General features: G+C 47.8%; 1 long non-coding RNA gene across 2 annotated transcripts; it reads right to left on the minus strand.

The window, feature by feature from the left end:
- Positions 1-205: 205 nt before the first annotated feature.
- LOC105866852 (uncharacterized) lies at positions 206-7,287 on the minus strand. 2 transcript variants are annotated; one of them, XR_012914248.1, is made up of 4 exons: positions 6,722-7,287; positions 1,801-1,971; positions 1,077-1,194; positions 206-586 (listed from the first exon to the last, which is right to left on the minus strand). It is a non-coding gene; the product is annotated as an uncharacterized LOC105866852 (long non-coding RNA). The 2 variants fall into 2 exon arrangements; XR_012914249.1 differs by lacking the exon at positions 6,722-7,287 and adding an exon at positions 4,192-4,397.
- Positions 7,288-8,448: the final 1,161 nt, after the last annotated feature.

The following is an 8,448-nucleotide window of genomic DNA, read 5'->3' on the forward strand; positions in this document are numbered from 1 at the left end:
TTATAAAATAAATCTATACATGCTGCCTGGGAAATAATTCTTCAACACCTTGTTAAATAGAAAAAAAGCAAGCATGATCCCATTTTTATTAAAGAAAGAAAAAAGAAAGAAAAGGCCAAATCCTGAAAGTGAGTTTCTATATGTTTTTATAAATGAAGAGAACAGTAAAGAAACATTTATTTCAAATTCTTAACAGTGACTGGATCAGGGAGTTGGGTTGGAGAGGAGTAGAGAGACAATTTTATTTTAGACACTTCTTTATTGTTTGAATTGCTACAAAAGATACACACTGCTTTTGTAATTCAAATGATCAGTATTTTTTAAAAACAGCATTAGGAAAAGAAATTCAAAGCAAATCAAATTACTTTGACAATCACCCAAAGGCAGGGACGGAGTCTTAAAGAAGCCAACTGGGGTTTGTGCCTAATGAAGGCCCCCAGCTATGCATGGGGGTTAGGTTGAGGGGACGCCTTCCAATAGGGTCACCGTTTTCCCTGAAAAACAGTCCTGACTCTTTAATCTCTGCAGAAGGCTTGAATGAGACCCCAAAATAATATACTATAAAACAGGGATCAGCGAATGTTTTCTGTAAAAGAACAGATGGTAAATATATTAGGGTTTGTGGGCTGTAATACTTACAATCTCTGTCACAACTACTCAACTGCACAAAAACACCCTTAGATGGTGTATAAGTGAATGGGATGGCCGTGTTCCAATAAAACTTTATTTATAAAGCAGGTCACTGACCAGATTTGACCCCAGGGCTATAGTTTGCTGACCTCTGCTATAAAACATGGGCATAATTATCTTTTAAAAGTAAATGTTTAGGCCGGGCATGGTGGCTCACGCCTGCAATCCTAGCACTCTGGGAGGCCGAGGCTGGCAAGGCCGGGCATGGTGGCTCACGCCTGCAATCCTAGCACTCTGGGAGGCCGAGGCTGGCAGATGGCTCAAGGTCAGGAGTTTGAAACCAGCCTGAGCAAGAGCGAGACCTCCTCTCTACTAAAAATAGAAACAAATTAATTGGACAACTAAAAATATATAGAAAAAAATTAGCTGGGCATGGTGGCACACACCTGTAGTCCCAGCTATTCAGGAGGCTGAGGCAGAAGGATCGCTTGAGCCCAGGAGTTTGAGGTTGCTGTGAGCTAGGCTGACGCCATGGCACTCTAGCCCGGGCAACAAAGTGAGATTCTGTCTCAAAAAAGAAAAAAAAAACCAAGTAAACGTTTAAATTGAAGTGTTATAAGAAGCATATAATAAAATTATACAAATCCAATTAATTTATATCTTAAATTAATATTATTAATTATATTAATATTATTAATAAATTAATAGATTTTATTTTATTAATATTGATTAATATTATTAATATCAGTTATGAATATATCTTCATAACTGCCCCCCAGATCGAGATATAGAACATTACCCACACCCCAAAAGTGTTCCTCATAGGCTTCCAAGCCATCCCTGTGCACTCCATCAAAGATAAACACTGATTTGACTTCTATCTTCCTGATTTGTTTCGACTGGTTTTGATCCCTATGTAAATGAAATCACACAGCACGTTCTTTCACTCCATGGTGTGTTAGATCCACCCACGTGACTGGGTCTGTCCAACTTCATTGCTACACAGCGTTCCGCACGTGGTGTTGCATTTGGAGCGTTGTGCGAATGTGCCGCACTTCATTTACCTGTTCCACTCTCACGGTATTAGGGCAGTCTCTAGTTTGGGGCTATAACAAATAATGTCACTACGAACTGCGGTCCCCAGCCCCCAGGCCTCAGACTGGTACCTACCCGTGGGCTGTTAGGAACCGGGCCGCACAGCAGGGCCGTTAGGAACCGGGCCGCACAGCAGGAGGTGAGCGGCGAGTGAGCGAAGCTTCATCGGTATTTACAGCCGCTCCTGTCACTCACCATCTTCTCTGTCCCCGTCTGTGGAATTACTGTCTTCCATGAAACTGGTCCCTGGTACCAAAAAAAGATGGGGACTGCTGACTACGAACATTCTTGAATATGTCTTTGGTGCCCACATTTACACACCACTATTAGGCATATTTATGGAGTGTGTGTGCTTACGTTCAGCTTTAGTAAACACTACTAAACAATTTTCCACAGTGGTTGTCCTAATTTGGACTCCCAACACCCGTGTACGAGAGGCCCAGCTGCTCCAAGCTTTACCAACACTCGGTATGACAGGTTTCATTTTTGTTTGTTTGTTTGTTTGTTGTAAATTTAGCCTGTCTTGTGTGTGTATGTGTAAAATTTATATAGAGTAAGGTGCAAAATTTTTAGGTATACAGCTAAGTCTCATTTACATGGATAAAAATTCTCACTGTGGTTTTCAGTGCATTTTAACTGACTAGTAATGTTGACTCCCTTTTGAGAAATTTATTGGCCATTTGGATTTCTCTTTTGTGAAAAGCTTATTTGTGTGTTTTGCCTATTTTTTAAACAATGGGATTGTTTGTGTTGGAAACACAAAACACATAAATTTGCAGGTATTTTTTAAATATTCTGAATCCGAGGCCTCTGTTTAATATCTTTGGTTCCACTATCTTCTCTCATTCTGTGGTTTGTGTTTTCATTCTCTTAATGGGATATTTCAACGAACAGAAGCTCTTAATTTTAATGAGATTCAATTGATCAATGGTTTTCTTCATGGTTAGAGTGTTTTTGTGCCCTGTTTTAGAAATATTTCCCCATCTTAAGGACATGAAGATATTCTCCTATGTTAGATCACAGACGTCTGATTGTTTTAGTTCGCACAGTTGAGCCTACGGCCATCACAATAATTACAAACAGGCATGTCTAATGGGTAGGCACTACCCATGGCAATATTTTCAGTCCCTTATAGTCTTCCAGAACCTTGTCTTTGCCCATCAAGAGGTGGGATCTATTTTCCCTTCCCTTCTACCTGGGCTGGTCTCGGTGACAGAATGTAGCAACAGTGACACAGCATGACTTTTCACAGGTCATAGAAAGTGATAGGGCTTCCACCCCACTCTCTCTCCTTTTCTCAGGACACCACCACATAAGAAGTCCACTTCCTGGTAAAGCCACCCACGTGGAAAGACCACATGGGGACAGAAAGAGACACCCCATGAGCCCGATGTTCTGGCCCCCAGGTGTACAAGGCTTCCCTACCCAGACACCAGACATGAGCATGAGGAAGTCTTCTAGATGACCCCAATGGTGGCCACAGGAGATGCCCTGAGCTAGAACTGTCCGGTCAAGCTGCTTCCAAATCCGTAACTTACAGAAACTATGCATGATGACAAATGACCATTGTTTAAGCCACAACTGTTTGGGCTCATTTGTTGTGTTTCAGTAGACGATGCAAGAGCAAGAAGGAAGGGCAGCCATGTCTCCTACCTTTAATTTCTATGGGGGCCATGCTGGTCTCCACCCCTGCTGCCCCTTTCAAGTGTGTTTGCAACCTCCAAAGGCAAAGGAGGCCTTGACTTTCCTTCTGGAAGCCTCTCTACTTAGTGCCTATGCAAATAGCTGAGCACATTCAGGAAAAGGGAAGGAGCCCAGGAGATGAAAGAGTTGGGAAAGCTCAGATAAGGAAGATAAGAAGTCTTTCTTGGAAACTCTTGAAGGGCAGTGAAGTCTTGGTGAGAATCCAGAGGGGTTAGCAGGGACACTCCCTGAGTTAGAAAGATAAGATCCACAGGGGGGCTGGGGGAGCCCCTTCTTCATCCAACAGACAAATAAGGCAGCTTCAGAGAGATCCCCCGGGCCCTGGAGCACCCGCCACTCAGCCACTCAGCTCTGGCTCCAGGGCGACTCAGGCTCATTCCAACCCGGCCCTCTCGACACAGCCCCGGGGAATAGGCAGTTCTACTTACTGGTGGTTGAAATGGAGGAGGCAAGTAAGGGTGGCTGTTTCATTAGCAGAACTATACTTTTCACTTTCTAAACACATGCTTAACATGCTAATAATGGCACTAACACCTGCCTGGATCCACAGTCACATTACTGACTTGTTTGCCTGTTTATTCCCTCTCCCCGCCCCCACCCTGCCAGTCCAGCTACAGGAGATAGGAGACTTTGGTGTCTCCCCTGCACTTCGCCCAGTGGCTGGCAGAGAGCGGGGCCCCGGGATTATTTCCTGAATGAATGGATGAGTGAATGCACGAGGGAGTGAATAAATGATACCAGCAGCCCTTCATGAGAGCCTACCTGGTGCAGGCACCGGGCATGGTTCCATGTCCGCCTTCAGCCTTGCCGTGGGTGGTTTCTTGGTCTTCCAGAAGTCAGAAAACTTGCCCAAAGCCCTAAAGTCGCTAAAGGGGACACATCTTATTTGAAGCTCAGGCTGTCTGACTCACACACTTGAACTCTTTTCTCCTAAGCACACTCTTAGCTACTCTTAGCCTGCGGGGAGTCCACCCACACTTTTCCCTTTCTTAAGATAAGGCTGGAGTGTTTTCGCAAGGGCCTTGGGCAGCAAGAGCCGAACTCCTAGCTGGCGGGCCGGGCGGGGCTCGGGCCCCAGAACACTGACACCACCCAGGGGTTCCCTGCCCACTCCTGTGGCCTGGGAACTCGGAGGAAAGGACAATTAAATTAAAGGGGTCAGGGCAGGAGGAGGAGGGTGGGGAGATGGTGGCCAAATCCAGAAAAGGCCAGATTTCAATTTGCATAATAATTTTGTTAGCAACAATGGGCACGCAGGACATCTATTTAAAGGCTATAATGTTAATTTAATGGGAAAAAAGCTAATACAATTCTCCCAGAATTTTTCAATTAAATTAATGTGATGGGCTTTAATGGATAGCTTAAGTAGAGAGCGTGAATAGGAGAAATATTGCATAAATTATACATACATTTCTATATATGCCGCCGGTGTATATGAGCTCTCCGCTGCAAGGTTTTGACATGTGGGAGGCCTTCTGTTTAAATCTGGCAACCAGTTACGACTCTATTTCAATTAAAGTGACCCTTTTATCATTCCAAGGAGGGGAGATGCTCCTCCCCAAGGAGTTTCCACCCACCCCTTCCCTCCAACGACACGCCAGAAGATTCCGGGTCTTAAAGAAACAGGAGGCTGGAGAACAACCACCCGTGATGACACACACACACGCACAAAAAAAGCCAACGGTATGAGAAACCCTTTGACGCAGAATCCTGTTCCCCTGTCTCCACTCCCCCAAGACATATGTGACAGAGCAGTAAATAAAATGGACCGAGTTTCAACGACCCCTTTATTTTCTCGAGCATGTGCCCATGCGTGTTCTATGCAGCAAATGTCTATGGAACACTCTCTAAATCCTGGACATTGTTCTAGGTGCTTCCAGGAATATTGCAGTGAACAGTCAGACATGACCGCTGCCCACGCGATGCTCTCACTTTTCTGTCGAGTCTACAGAACCTTGCTGATTCGGTCTCACAGAAAAGGCAGGGCACACTCAGGTAACCCCCTTCATGCCTCCATTTTATTTTATTTATTATTTTATTTTTAAAAATTATTTTATTTTTTAATTTTTAATTATTATGGGTACATAATAGTTTTCCACGCCTCCATTTTGTCACTTGTGAAAAAAATATATATATATAACAACTGCAGTAGCCATAAGGCAGTGTCCAAGACGGCCCCCAATCATCTGCCTGATCTTCACATCTTTACGTAGGACGCTGTAGAAATGGGGGAATGTGACGTCTACAGCAAGGCCGTGAAGGACACTGCACCCTCCTCTTTGCTCTCTCTTGGCGCCTTTGCTCTGAGGGAAGCCGGCGGCCATGTTGTGAGGACGTCCAAGCAGTCCTGCAAGAGCTCCCTGTGGGGAGGCACTGAGGGCTCCTGCCAACGGCCGGGTCATCTTACCAATAGCCACGGGAGTGCGCCACCTGAGAGCGGGTCCTCCAGCCCCATCCGAGCCTTCAGATGAGACTGCGGCCCAGCCCACACCTCACCTGCAGCCTCGTGAGAGATCGAAGTCTGAACCACCCAGCGATGCCATTCCCAGGTTCCTGGCCCACGGAGACTGCATGTTTACTGTTGGTTTAAGCCACTAAGTGTCGGAGGAATTTGTGACGTGCCGATAAATAACAGATACAATATTCTCCCTTTCGGGCTGGCCCTAGGTGAAATTGCCAAGGAGACAAAGCAGGTCCTCTCTTCGAGGTCCCTGCACCTGCTTTCTGCCGTGTGTCACCTGCCTCTTTCCTAAGCCCGCAAGTACCTCTGCTCCCTTGTGTAAGCTTGGAGCTGATATATAGGCTCCAAGTTTAATATGACCAGTCTCAGAGGTACTGTCATTTGAATTAAAGCCTCTTGACAATCAGAAAGGATTTCAGGCCCAAAGAAATTCATTTCTCCAGGTAAAATCTCAGGAAACCAGGAAGCTATTAGGTGACAGAAGCTCCTGGGGATCCTCAAATCACATCTCCAGGGATCCGTGCTTTTTTCCTCAATCCTGAGCATGTCCGCAGCTTAAACAAAAAGGGCACACAAGTGCCAACATCGACTAATTTCCAGGGTTTTTTTTATCATCAATCTATTTCCACGGGCTATGCTTCTCCCCTCTTGGGCTGTGGTGGCTCATGAATTGCTGATAGGGAAAACAAAAAAGCTAAGTGAGGTTTCCATTGATTAAACTCCAAACCCAAGCAGCAGTGAGCGTCCACGAAGTCCTGGCCACTCCAGCCCACCCAGCCCGCCGTGGACTCCCACGGAGCCCCGGGTGGGAATCTTAGCTCTGCCACTTACCGGCTACGTGAGGATGAGCAAGTGCACCGGCCTCTCTGGGCTCCGTGGGGATATTCATGGCTGTCTCGCAGCCTGGCACGGGGAGCAGTCGAGCGCACGCTTGCACGCTTGCCGCTGCTCTTGGATGGCACCCCACGGAGAGCGTGGCAGAGGCCGCAGGAAATAGCCCTTCTGCTCAGCATCCAGGGAACTGTTCAATTTAACCTGGCAAGGGCTGACACCTAAGGGAGATGGCGGGTCTGCAGCACTGGGCGGTGAGCGCTTTCTGGCCAGCGAGCCCAGCCACAAAGAACCCCATGCCTGCCAGCGCAGGTGGCTGTCTCTCTGCTGATTCCCCGAGAGGGCGTCCCTCCGAGACTGCCGTGTTGGCCCCTTTCCCAGGAGACAGGAGGGTGACAGCAAGGTGGCAGGGGACCCACGGCTCCTTAGAGGAGCAGAGAGACGGTCCCCTGCTGGGATCAACTCCGACCCGCAGTGGAGGCAGGAGGAGAGCCTGAGTCTCCGAGGGCAACACGTTTAGGGAAGTCACGGCGGGGCTGGCTCCCCAGCGGTGAACGCGACTCTCGGTTTGTACGAGCCAGGGTAAGAGGGCTGCTTTTCTCCACAGAGCCGGAAGGATGTGACCCAAGGTCTACCCCAGCCGTCTTCACCGCCGTGTGGACAACGTCTGCAGGAAGAGAGAGGGGCACACAGCTTCTGCTTCTCAACCGTTTCCTTCTCTTTCTGAGCAGACACCTGGACCCTCGTCCTCTGCAGCATGGTGTGTCACTGTCCTCAGTGATCGGCAGCAGGAACGGAAGGGAAACTCACTGGGCAGAGGAGCACCAACTCCTCTATGTGGTAAAAGAAAGCGAATAGGGACTGTCACAGGAATCAGGTAGCCAGACAATGAGAGTCGCCAGTCAGCCATGTTCCCTTGATAAGAGCTGCTCTTGGCTTCTATCAAGGAGCAAAGAGGTTAACAGTGAGCAGTGATCAAGATGGCATCCCTCAACTGGTCCCTCCATCCAGGCATCCATATATAAACTCATCCACCCATTCATGCATCCACCCATGCACCCACCCATCCATTAATCCATCAACCTGTTCTTCCAGTCAGCCAGCGACTCACCCATCCATCCACCACCCACCCACCCATCCATCCATCCATCCATCTACCCACCCATCCATCCATCCATCCATCCATCTACCCACCCACCCATCCTACCATTCATCACCCATCCATCCATCCATGCATCCATTCATCCATCTACCCATCCACCCATTCATCCATCCACCCATCCATCCATCCATCGACCCATCCATCCACCCATCCATCCATCCACCCATCCATCCATCCATCCACCCATCCATCCATCCATCCATCCATTCATCCATCTACCCACCCATCCATGCATCGTATCCATCTATCCCTCCAACCATCCAACCGTTCACTCGCTCATTGAGCAAACTGTTGTGGAGTAGCCTCCATATCCCTGGCCCTGTGGGAGAGAGATCCCAATCCAATGGGCATTTACGGCACGGCTGCTCTGTGCTTGCTCTGCTGGATGTCGAGGATTCAAAGGGAAATGAACCAGGGCCCTCAAGGAGTTTGCGATCTGGTTGTGGTGGGGAGTAGAAAAGTAAACATCCAGCTGAGCCAGGAAAGAATGAGAGAAACACAGAGGGGGCCAAATAGCGCATGGCTCAGACCGGCCCACCACAGGGGGACGGGGTTGCCCAGAGCC

The sequence above is a fragment of the Microcebus murinus genome, chromosome 22, assembly GCF_040939455.1.
Source record: "Microcebus murinus isolate Inina chromosome 22, M.murinus_Inina_mat1.0, whole genome shotgun sequence".
In the NCBI taxonomy this organism is placed as follows: Eukaryota; Metazoa; Chordata; class Mammalia; order Primates; family Cheirogaleidae; genus Microcebus; species Microcebus murinus.